This window comes from Sus scrofa, chromosome 1 (assembly GCF_054392235.1).
Source record: "Sus scrofa isolate SSC_HxYL_T2T_F1_AM1 chromosome 1, Sscrofa_HxYL_maternal_Yorkshire_Landrace_v2.0, whole genome shotgun sequence".
Taxonomy (NCBI): domain Eukaryota; kingdom Metazoa; phylum Chordata; class Mammalia; order Artiodactyla; family Suidae; genus Sus; species Sus scrofa.
The window spans coordinates 190,590,228-190,602,336 of NC_139383.1; positions in this window are offsets into that span (position 1 = coordinate 190,590,228).

The window sequence follows — 12,109 nt, forward strand, 5'->3', positions numbered from 1 at the left end:
GAATAGAGTCTGCTTCTTTATTTTGGAGGCATGAGAAAGTTCCCGGGCCCTGGATCAAATGTGAGGCACAGCAATAATGGTGCTGAATCCTTAACCGCTAGGCCATCAGGGAAATCCTGCATTTTCTTTTAAATACCTTCTTGTCTTTCTCAGGCCTTGGAAGTTTAGGATTTAATCTTTGTCAGCTTCTGCCAAGGAAACTGACACCAGCCTGTGAGGAAATGTTCACCAGTCAATGAGGAATACATTTTTATTTTATACATTTTTATTTTTATTAAGTGTATTAAATCTTATTTTTTCTTTTTTTACCTGTAGCATATGGAAGTTCCAGGAGAGAAGTCTAATCAAAACTGCAGTTGCAGGATTACAAACCACAGCCACGGCAACACTGTGGATCTGAGCCTCATCTGCGACCTAGACCACAGCTTGCAGCAACATGGGTCCTTAACCCACTGTTCAAGGCCAGGGATTGAACCCACATCTTCATGGACACTATGTCATGTTCTTAACCAACTGAGCCACAACAGGAACTCCTAAGTGTACTAAATTTAAATTGCTGTTTTTAAATCTGAGTTTTTCATGACCAACATTGTTTAGGTATTAAGGTGTCCACTCATTTATGGTGACAAGAGTCAGGTTGTTTTTTTTTAAAACATCTGTACTTGGCAAAATAACTCCCCCCAAACTATAAAATTTTACTAGTTTGTAAATCTCCAAAGGCTGGAAACCTTTGCTCCAGATGTCAACTGGCTGAAGATATGGTGACAGAGATGGCTGCTGCTATTTTTTTTTATTTGTGCAATAAGAAATTGAAAGGATCTCTGTGTATTTCTGTTGTTCCTAGGATCCTTGAGCAAAATATGGCAGAGTTGAATTGACAGTATTAGAATGTTATTTCTCTGACTGCCTGTTGCAATGTTCTTCCTCATAGGTGGAGGCAGGCCAGGAGGGTAGAGAACAGGATCTCTTCCTGGGGAACATGCGGAGAGAAGAAATGGCCATGAAGCCCCTCCCCCACTTCTTCCTGAGGTTAGGGGCTGAGGAAGGGCAGGGGCCAAAGAACAGCCATTGCTAAGGGATGCCTTTGCTGACTATAGGGTGAGCAGTCTGTGGGAGCCACACCCACCCCGCCCTTTAGGCGGATTAATTACTGAAAAGTGCTTGGGCAGCACAGAGGCCTGGAGCAACTCCATGGGCTGCTGCTCAGGCATGTGTGGGAGCTGGCATTTCTGAGACACTGAGGCGCTCCCTGGGAGGCTGTGGAACAAGAAACAGTTCTTTCCAGAATGTGGTGCCTTGTTTTCAGGATTTATCCCAGGAGCAGAGAGATGGTTCAGGGGATTCTCACACAGGACTTTTTACCTCCAGAGAGAAGTTAAGTTTATTTTGTCATAGGACTTGTAAGATGTCCTATGAGTTGCATCAGATTTAAGTTTTGCTTTGTTGTTTTAAAAGTTTCCATTCAGGTCATTTATACGTAAATAAGATCATATAACCTGTTCTGTGACTGCCTTTCTTTCTTTCTTTTTTAACCTAACAGTGTTCCCTGGAGTTCTTTCTGTGTTTGTACACAGAGGCTTTCCCCATTTTCTTTAACGACTATATTCTTTCCAGATTATATAGCTATATTACCACTTCTTTTTCTTTTTTTTTTTAGGGCCACACCCACCCACGGCACATGGAAGTTCCCAGGGTAGGGGTCTAATTGAGCTGTAGCTGCTGGCCTACACCACGGCCACAGCAACTAGGGATCTGATCCATGTCTTCGACCTACACCACAGCTCATGGCAATGCTGGATCCTTACCCATCGATCGAGGCCAGGGATCAAACCTGCATCCTCACATACACAAACTCGAGTTCTTAACTTGCTGAGTCACAACAGGAAATCCCTGTATTACAGTTTTTTTACCTATTGAAGGACACAGAGGTGGTTTGCCATTTTTCAGCATGACAAACAATACTGCAAAAAACATTCTTGTACACAAATTTGTGTGCTTATATATAAATATTCCTGAAGGATGTATTCCTAGAAGTAGCATTTCTGGGCCAAAAGGCATGCACATTTAAATTTTGGGTAAATAATATCAAAGCTTCTCCCTGAAAATTCTGTCCTAATTTATATAGCCACTAAAATATTCAGGATACTGGGACATTATTAATTTAAAAAATTGCCAAAATCATGTGCAGAAAAAGCTGTGACATTTAAAATTACATTTCTCTGATTTACCAGTTTCACTGGGCATCTTTTCATGTCTGTGGACAATTTGAATTTTTTTTTCTTTTTTGGCCACACCCCCAGCATGTGGAAGTTCCTGAGCCAGGGATCAAATCCGAGTTGTAACCTATGCCACAGCTGCGGCAACATTGGATCCTTAACCCACTGTGCCACAGTGGGGACTCCCCATTTGGATTTTTTGGAGCATTTTCTTGAAGGATAAAAATACAGAAATGTATTCAAGTCCTAAGTGTACTGCTGAAAGAATTAACACAGGTGAGCTCTTCTTGTAACCACACCCAGGTCAAGTAATAGAATATTGTCAGACTTTTCCCCCCTTCTCCCAAAGTAATTACATTCCTGTAACCTAACTCCTAAAGATTAGCCATGCCTGTTTTTGAAATTCATATAAATGGAATCATACAACATGCACTCTTACGTCTGGCTTCCTTCATTCAACATTATGAGTCATTCGTGTACTTGCCCATAACTATAATATATGCATTTACATTGCTTATTATATTCTATTATGTGAATATACCACAATTTATTTACTGATGGACATTTGGGTTCTTTCCAACTTTTAGCTATTAGCAAATAATGATGCTGTAAAGTTTCTTATGCATGTCTTTTATTTTATTTTATTTTATTTTTATTTTGCTTTTTCTAGGGCAGCCCTCTCGAAATATGGAGGTTCACAGGCTAGGGGTCGAATTGGAGCTGTAGCTGCAGGCCTACGCCAGAGCCACGGCAACTCGTTATCCGAGTCGCATCTGCAACCCACACCACAGCTCACTGCAACGCCAGATCCTCAACCCACGGAGCAAGGCCAGGGATCAAACCCGCAACCCCATGGCTCCTAGTTGGATACGTTAACCACTGCGCCACGACGGGAACTCTAGGCATGTCTTTTATAATACATGTGCATACATTTCTATTGGGTATATATCTGGGAATGAAATTTTGGGGTCATGAGGAAAGTTCTATGAACTTGGCCAGTTATCTTTGTAAATTTACTATGATTATTCCTTGCACATTAATTATGGTGTGGTTTTTATGTGTTCTTATTTACTCTGGATGTTAATTCTGTGCTATCGCTGTTTTAAATGTTTTCTCCTGGTCTTTATTTATATTGCCTCTTATTTCACCAAGTTTAAAACTTTTATGCAGTCAAATCTATGAATCTTTTTCTTTATAGCTTCTGGAGTTTATATCTTGCTTAGAAAGTCCTTTCCTATCTCAAGACTGTAAAATATTCTCTCATTTCCTTCTAATACTCATTCCAATTCTCACATTAGGGTTTTTAATCAGCATGGATTTTATGAGGGTGAGAGTCAGAGATTAATTATTATCCAATATTTAGAAGGTGAATGAAATTATACCATTTGCTGCCTATATTTTTAGATTTAATTAATTAATTAATTTTGCATTTTAGGGCCGCATATGCAGCATGTGGAGGTTCCTAGGCTAGAGGTCCAATCGGAGCTGCAGCTGCCAGCCTACACCACAGCCATAACAATGCAGGGTCTGAGCCACCTCTGCAACCTACACCACAGCTCACAGCAATGCTGAATCCTTAACCTACCGAGTGAGGCCAGGGATAGAGCCCACATCCTCATGGATACTCATTGGATTGGTTACTGCTGAGGCACAGCAGGAACTCCTGATATATTATTTTTTTAAATTTCAACATAGGTGATAACATCAAAGAGACAAGATTGTCACTGCCAAAAATTTTTTAAAAATGTTTTTTCTTTGGAAGAGTTCTCCCTAGCTTAAGCCTGAGTTAGGTTTTAAATGGGGCAAATATTCTATATCAGTTGTTGCTACCCCAAATGCCATGCTTACAAATGGTCAGTGACTATTTATTCATTTATTGTGTATTTATGGATCTTGTTTTTTTTGGGGGGGGGTTGTTGGGTGTTTTTTGTTTTGTTTTGTTTTGTTTTTTTGGCTGCCCTATAGCACATGGAGTTCCCAGGCCAGGGATCAGATCTGAGCTACAGTTGTGACCTAGGCCACAGCTGCAGAAATTCTGGATCTTTAACCCATTGCAGCAGGCCCGGGATCCAACCTGTGCCCTGGCACTGCATAGATGCCACCAATCCTGTTGCACCATAGTGAGAACTCCTATTTATGGATCTTTACAGTGTGGTTCCTATGGACTTCTGTGTCTAATGAAGAGGAAGACTACATTCTGGAATCTTCCAGGTAACCTGAAGCACATTGGTTCTGGGTTCTCAGGTCAGGAAAACCACAGCTGCTTCTTCCCTCCTGAGGCTCCAGATCCTTTCAATTGGAGTAGATGCTCCAAAGAGGTTATGTGCTCTGAGTCCATCCTCAGTACAGAAGGGGGTCTGGTATATACACTTTGTCACAAATCCCCTGGGTCACATTTTGTTTATAGACATGACTTCCTCAAATAAGGCTGCCCACTTAAGAGAAACAATTTCACTGACCACTTGGATGATGGGTATAGGGTCACATATGGAGAAGTGTGTTTGAACTCAGTCTGTTCTCCCCTTCTTGTCTGAAATGCTGCACTGGCTCATTGTGCCTATTAACTGGTGGTGCTCAGAATTGTCTGGCTATTCGCAGACTCTCCAGTTGCTCTCAGTGGGAGGTGCTTTTGTTCTGGAGGCCCATCCTCTTTGAAACCTTTTTCTTTACACGCTTTTGGGAAGGCTGATTACTTGCGATTGAGTGTTATAAGTCTGGATCTTGAGCTGGGATGAGGAGAAGAAACACACCTCACCCCCTTGCCTCAGTCTGACAAAGAGCTCGGTTTCAGGCTGGTGAGCTGCACATGCAACTGTGAACCCTCTGAGCTCGTTTGCTTGGAAATTGCTCTGCTGGCCACGCACCCAGAAATGTAAGCAAAAGTGGCCCGAAATCACTCATTTTGCTGCCTGCATTCTTAGTTTCACAATTTAAGGATTTGGTTGGTGCCTGTCCTAAAAGTATGGAATTTTCTCCTGTTTGTGACACATAGCATTGTGTGTGTGTGTGTGTGTGTGTGTGTGTGTGTGTGTGTGTGCATGCACGTGTGTGCACACGCGAGTGCAGAATACATGGGCTTGTCTGCACAGGTATGTTTTCAGCAGAACTATTTATACTTACAGGCTGGCAGTGATCAAAGATTGTGGTGTATGGCGGGTTTTGATTTCCAGAATTGTCTTTTTGTATATGTAGGTTGGCATCTTTGAAGAAACGTGATGGATCCATTTTGCATGTGTGTGTAGCTGATTCACTAAGTAGAGGATCCTGCCTCAGAAATATCAGAGGATCCTTTACTTTGAAGAGGTCAATGTGTCTTTTTTTTTTTTTTTTTTTTTTTGCAGGAACAGGTGTATTTGACCACACACTGGGGGAAGTGGGGGAAGTAAAGACCTGAGCTTTGAGGAAGTCAAGCTGGAGGCCCTCAGAGGTGGTTATTTATATCAGAGTGATGTGTATTGAAAGCCAAAGACTTTCATTCCCCCACCATCACGGAGCTGATTTAGAGAAGAGGAAGGGCGTGTATTTCGCCTTCTTAAATATCTGCTGCAAGAACTTCTGGTGTGGGTCAGACTGCTCATGATCCATGCACAGGCTTTATGGTAGATGAAAGGGCGTGTCATCAATCTTGTTTCAACTACTTTGTACATAAAATGGCTAACTTCTCATTGGTTGACAGACTGTGTGACTTCATTCTTATTTCCTTTCGCAAGATGCTCCCTATATACCCCCCATGTGAACAGCCTGTTGTGCATGTTTGGGGTGGGGGAGGAAGGACCTTACATTGTCTAAGCTCAAAATAAGAAAATCAGACTCTAACAACAACCCAAAACAATGCATTAGAAACTCTTGTGGTGCCACTAACATAAATGAAGTCTCACATAATTAGCTTTCATTTTATATCTCTTGCATTGTAAAATCCCTCCCTGCCCACACCCCACCCCCATTCAGGCTCTTTTGGTTATGAGAAATGAGTGTGTTTTAGGACCAACATGTCAGAATTATGAGGAAGAAACTTGGCAGTGGAACAAACTATGTGATACGCTTGACAAGAACTGAGAAACGACCCATTTCAGGTTTTCTGAGGCAGCCTTTCATTTTTGGTTCAGCAATATAGCCCAGAAGCCACAGAATGGGAAGCACCGTTGCCAGCACCATGAGGGTCATAAAGAGTAAGTCTTTACTAAGGAACCAACGCAGGAGATTTCTGTACAGAAAAATGAGGTGTCTGTAGGAGAAGAACTTAGTCCTGCGTCCACCAAGGGTAGGTGGAAATTGAAAAGAGAGCACTCATGATCGGTTGTTTCAAGTGAGAAGACCAAGATGCAGAACCCCCAGAAGGATGGAGCAGTAAGAAAATGTGAGGTGGTGGGAAACATGAGCACGTTGACACAAATGTTCAGCTCTTTCTGGGTTTGCCTAATCCCAGGCCTTTGGAGTTTGCCTTTTACGAGGGTAAACATGGTTTAATAGTGAGCAAATATTAGTTCACGTAATTCAAACCTGTTGAGCTGAACAGGAAACGTTCAAGGGAAATCTGCAGGTGCCTGCAAGCAAGGGTGATGTTGGAAGAATCTTAGCATATCAGTGCCTTCTCCCCCAAGAGGAGTGTCCCTGGAATGAAGCCACCAACGACAGGAGAGGAAACAGACAGCTTGTAAAAAAAAAAAACCAGGAGCAGTGGGAGAAGGTTCTGAACTGATTAATGAGCTGCTCACCCTGGGGAGGGTGTAAAAGGCATCTGGGATATTTGCATTTTTGTTTGTTGATGGGAGGAGGACATCTCATAACTCTCTCTCTCTCCCTAATTCATTCAGGACACGATATTTCCAAGACTACTGCCATCTCAGGGTTAGAATGTGTTTTCAGCTTCATTCCAGCTTTCATCACACAGGCATGTTTTTTAAAAAAGATGATTCCCATGTGATTTAAAAAAAGAAAAGCCAGCCTCCCTTCTAAAAATCCAGTTTTGTCCTGCAGATGCGTTTTTTTTTCCCTTGGAGGGGGCCATGTGATTGCTCCCCTCCTCACCATCCTGCATTCTCTTCATTCCAGGGCCCAGTCACATTGGGATGGAAGTCCTCATCCTCAGGCTCAGAGTGGTGAATGGGAGGCGTGCCTTGCTCAGCCCCAGAGTGGAGACAAATGGGTGTGGAATTCACCATAATCTATGGCAAGAAATGGTACGGTTCCATGAGGGAAAAATAAACAAAGAGCTGATGGAAAATTAATCTCATTAGGGAGATTTGTTTGTGGTGACATTTGAAATGAGGCAGAAAAATGAGTAGAATTTTGACAGATGGCAAAGAGTGTCGCTAGTGTTATTAGAGTATTAACTAACATTCAATAATATCTAAATGCTTTTGAATCTATTCAGAACTCTAATAAAAGGTTTTGTGAGTCCTCAACCCAAGTGGTTTGAATGGGGATCACCACAGACCCCTGGCTCCAGGCTCAGGTGTGTGACCCAGATTAGCCAATAAGAGAATCACATCCCCTTAGCACAGTTATTGGTTCAGAGGTGAGCATGTGACCCAAGTTGGGCCAATCCTGGAGCTTTTCTGGAACCACTGGGGAAAAGGCATCCTTTCTCTGCTGGGGTTGCTGAGCTGGTAGGATATTATTTAGGAGCTGCAAAAGACCTGTTTTGTTACCACAGAGGGAGAACCTGCAGGATGGAGAGATTTTTGAGTACCTGGAGCCAGTTGTGCCTCCTGAAACTCTACCTAGGACTTTTCAGTCACTTCAGCCATTAAATTCACTTTTTTAAAAAATTCACTTTTTAGTAAGTCATTTTGTGCTTAGCCCTTGAAAACACAAACATCCTAACCAATACGGAAGAATTTAAATAGTCTGCTTAAACAAACAAACAACCCCAGTGGGGCAATGGTGTCACAGATTTACAGAGCAGGTTCCTAGCACAAAGAGATCTTCCTGTTGCTAACATTTCTAGGTCTCAGTGACTAAAATATTGGAGACATTATTCTTAACCCCCCTGGTCTGAGGCCTCTCACCAATCTAGCTGACTCCCGTGTGCTGGATATTTTTCCATGAATCAGAAATGAAATATGTAGTGCTGTAGCCACAAAGCAATGGAAACAGCTCGTTTGCCTTTTGTGTCTCTCCAAGCTCTGTTTTTTCTGGGTCACACGTTGTAAGTGAAGAGTCATAAGGATAATCCTGTTTGGATACATTAACAGTTGAATAGACTATTGAGAAAAGATTTGTTAATCATCAGAAGCAAATTCACCCCAGAAGCATTGCAGACAAAGAGTGCTCCAATTGCCTTGAGCCAACTCATTCTCTGCCCCTTCAGGGAAAACTCTTGGATGTTTGAATTAACTGCCACATTTGGAAATGTGGAGGATAATTGCTTTAATTGACTGCTGACTATGTCCTTGGTACTAAGAATAATATTTCACCTACATTCTTTCTTAATTTCATCGACTCTATGAAGAAGGTCCTAATCCTATTTTACAGGTAGGGAATGAGACAGACACTACCAGGTGCTACCCAATATCCATCCTCTCCTTGGGGTTCCTTACTGAAAGATAACCCCATGTGGTTACTGCTTCTAGTTCGAAGTCTCTGCTTCATGCTTAGGTGATTACTGCAGACATTTATCATGTTGCAAACATCTTATCATGTCTCTCCTGCAGCTATGGATGGCCATGTGGTATGGTTCTGGCCAGTTAGACTTGAGTAGTCTTTTGGGGATTCCCAGGAAAAATATACTGATATGGACACTGCCCCTTCCTCCTGGTTTCTTCCTTCTCCCTGCATGGAATGTGGGTATGAGGCTGGTGGTGCTGCAGCCATCTTGTGACCTCTGGGCAACCATAAGGAAAACAGCCATATTCTGAGGGTGACAGGGCAAGAAGAGAGAAGGAAACTGGGATATTCTGACATTGCAAAACCACTGTTTCTGCCACAGGTGGCCTACTTTCAGATTTGTTATATGAAAAAAAAACATGATTTGGCAGCACAGTAACATTGGGTTTCTGCTACCGGCAACTAAATACCATCCCTTACTGATGCAGGGAAACTGAGCTAAAGGAGTTTAAGGGATTTGCTTGCATTTCTGTATAAAGTGGTGAGTCTAAGCTAAATGAGACATAGTACCCAGCCTTAAAGAGTTCAAGCCGAGTTTGGGAAGCAGATACATAAAGAAATAATTATAGTATAATGTCACTAGTATACCAATATGATTTGCTTAGGGTATCATGGATGCCAAAATAAAAACAAAAGACAGAGAGTCAAAAGTGGAACAAGAGTTAGCCAGGCAAAGCAGAGAGGTGGGAAAAGAGATTACAGCTTGAATAAAAGGTATGGAAGTGAGCTATAGCATATGCAGGGAGCTGCTATGAGTTGTTGGAGAATAAAGTATGAGGCAGGCAGTGGTGAAAATTGCAGCTGGGGGGATGTTCCATTTTGCTGTTGCTGCCTAATAAGCCATCCCCAAAACTTAGTGGCTTAAAACTATATTTTATCATTTCTGGTAATTCTGCAGTCTGAACTGAGTTCAGCTGGCTAGATATTCTGTTCATGGAATATCTGTTGGGGTTGGAACATCCAAAAAAATTTCTAACTTCCAAATCTGGGGCTTCCACTGGGATACATGGAAGAGATGGGGCTCTCTCTCTTTCTCTCACCTCTTCATGTGGATAGCTACAGGGATTCCTCCTAGCATTATGAAATCAGGGTACATGGCAAATGGCTTCCAACTGAGGGAAAGAGGAAGCTTCCAGTGCATTTAAGGTGTGGGTTCAGAAGTACCAGAATATCATTTCCATTGCACTCTGTTGATCAAAGCAAGTCACAGGCTAGGCCTGAGTAGGGGGAGGATGTAGCTTCTATTTCTTGATGGGAGGAGCAGTACACACACACAGGGAGAGATGAATTAACAGTGGTTCTCTTTGGCGGCTACCTATCACAGAGGTGAGAAGGATGCAGATGAAGGACAAACTGGTCCACTTGTCGGGTAGGTTGATGTGAACCCTGACCTGGGGGGTTTGCCTTGCTTCATATTTGGGATCAGAAAGGAAAATACCTCTCAAACTGCCCCGATTTATCAGAATATAACAGACAGAGTAGTGTGATTAGGGAGAGGAAGGGCTGGAGCTTGGTTTCTCTGAACCCCCTTCAGTTTCCATGTGGTTTAGACCAGATGCCGTGGTTCCCATGTCTTGCGGGAGATGGTTGAGTTGAGAATCAGAGGGGTCCACGGTGGTGGGGGGCAAGGAGAACTCCCAGCAATAGCTGGGTGGGCCTCTCAGGTCAGGAGCTGGAGGGGAGCATGGCAGAGTGCCCTTGGGGTCAGAATGGCAGGGAAGATGAGCAAGTTGAGTCCAGCCGCCTCACAGTGGGAATCAGTGAGAATCTGGAGGATGTGATAGGGATTTGAGCATTTTATCTTCTACCCTTCCAACTCTCACCTACCAGGGTCACAAAAGACAAAGCCCCTCCCACCCAGTGAACTACCCAGACATTGCATTGGAGAGCATCTAGGGGAAGCGTAGACTGTGCCTGAAGGGACAACTGTTTTTAAATGGTCTCCTCATAGCACTTCCTGGACATCACTGAAATTAACCAGCAAGAGAGGCTCTGGAGGAAGAATAAGTTATAATGAAATAAAGAACCACGTTCTGTAAAGTTACAAAGACATCATAGGAAAAGTGACAGATGCAGCAGGGCAGTTGCCTCTGTGGGAGAGATAGGGAAGGGGGGGATCTGTGGGGCGCTTTGGCTGTTTTAGAGATAAGGCTTTATCTCTAAAGTTAGGGGATAGGTATGGGTGTTGTTACATTTTTTATGCCTTTTTGTGGGTTTAAAATTGTCCATAATGTAACTTTTTGCAAAGCTGCCATTCTGAATAGAACTGTGAGCCGCCAATGCCAGGTTTAGGTCTTGAACATATTGCATGGGAATGGGAATATAGAAAGCGGCTTGAAGTGGAGTTAGATCTGATTGTTGGAAAAATCACCCAGGCTGGATATGAAGAGGACAAGAGTAGAGACAATGAGGTCAGTGAGCAGGCTGCCACACCAATCCCCTGAGGGGTGACAGTGACCTGACATCCCAGGTGACATCCCAGGTTAGGATGGCTTAGGAGTCAGGCTGGTAATTAGGACCTGGTAATTGACAAGATAAGGGCAGGAGGGTGGTGTGAGTGAGTGGGAACCCCACCCCCAGTGGCTGAGATAAGGGAATCCAAGTGGAGGACTTATTTAGATGAGGAGGTGAAAAGATCACTCTCAGGACAGGTTGGGCTTGAGATGCCTGTGGAATGTCCTGGGGGAGGATGGATGCCTGAGTCTGGACCCCAGGGAGGAGATCTGGGAAACCTCAGCACAGATGCAGATTGGAGCTGCAGAGGGAGGTGAGATCCTCTGAGGCAGAGCAGGTAGGAGAATAGCAAAGAGGAGGCTGGATAGACCAGGGTGGAGCATCCTGTCATGCAGAGAGAGAAGCTCCATCTTCTCCAGCTCTGCAGCACCCCCGGCCCTCCCCTCTGATGAGCAGAAAGAATGGCCAGCCCCAGCCACCTGCTGTGATGGGTTCCCCTCACTGGTCTCCCCACTGTATGGCCCAGTCCTTCCAGCCCTTGCCCATCCTGTTCTCTATTTGCTGTCCCGGTTGGCCTGTCTGATGGCTTGCTCTCCTTTGTCTCCAGAATTATTAAAAGGGCCAGAGAGAAAGGGTTTCTTCCACCACCAGATCTGAACTGAGATTCTCACTCATGAAGCAGAAGGCCCAGCAATTCCCCCAGGGCCTGTCTCCTTCAAGAACAGAGCACAATAAAGGCCAGTCCCAGAGCCCCCTCTGCACGAGCTGCCATGTGGAGGAAGAGTATATAAGGCAGTTAATTGTCTAGTTGGCCCCTTTGCCTCAGCCTC